An 818-nucleotide genomic window follows, 5' to 3' on the forward strand; every position below is an offset into this window, starting at 1 on the left:
GTGTGTGTGTGTGTGTGTGTGTGTGTGTGTGTGCATGCAAACAGAAAGAAAGCAAAGACCGAAAATTTTCAGACGAAAAAATATAAATGTATAGATGTTTATATTTTAATAGATCTAACTTACACAGAGTGTACATACGGCAGAGAACATTATAGCTAGGGGTGGGGAGTAAGGTGTTTGAAAAATTCTGATGATCGAGGCTCGATTTATCCAATCTTTATTTGCTTACATTTCTGGTTGCATATCTTGGTGAACTACATCTACCAACATTAGAGACACCAGAAACAGCTGTTGAACATATAACACCTTTCTTCCACCACTTTAATTTTCTCTGTCGTTTGTACTGCGTTTATGTTTGAACAATTAATATATGAATATCTATATATTTACACTTAAATAATCGTCATCACGAAATCTTCAGTCTTTGCTTTCTTTCTGTTTACAAATGTATACACACACACACACACACACACACACACACAGATAGCTAGCTAGCTAGCTAGCTAGATAGATAGATAGATAGATAGATAGATAGATAGATAGATAGATAGATAGATAGATAGATAGATAGACAGATAGGTATACTGTATATCAAACCCCCAGTGGTTATATTCAGTTTCTTTATCCGCATAACTAACACCATATCTACTCACTTGGATTCCTCTTATAGTCACTCTTTACCTTGCAGAATTGGTCCCGCGTAAAAACCTCGGAGTCTAAGCTCAAGTCATTTGAGGTTACCAAGAGTTCTCTATACCGATAATATCTGTATCTCATCTGTCTACTGTATGTATATATATACGTGTGTGTGTGTGTGT

Source organism: Octopus bimaculoides, chromosome 8 (assembly GCF_001194135.2).
Source record: "Octopus bimaculoides isolate UCB-OBI-ISO-001 chromosome 8, ASM119413v2, whole genome shotgun sequence".
NCBI lineage: Eukaryota > Metazoa > Mollusca > Cephalopoda > Octopoda > Octopodidae > Octopus > Octopus bimaculoides.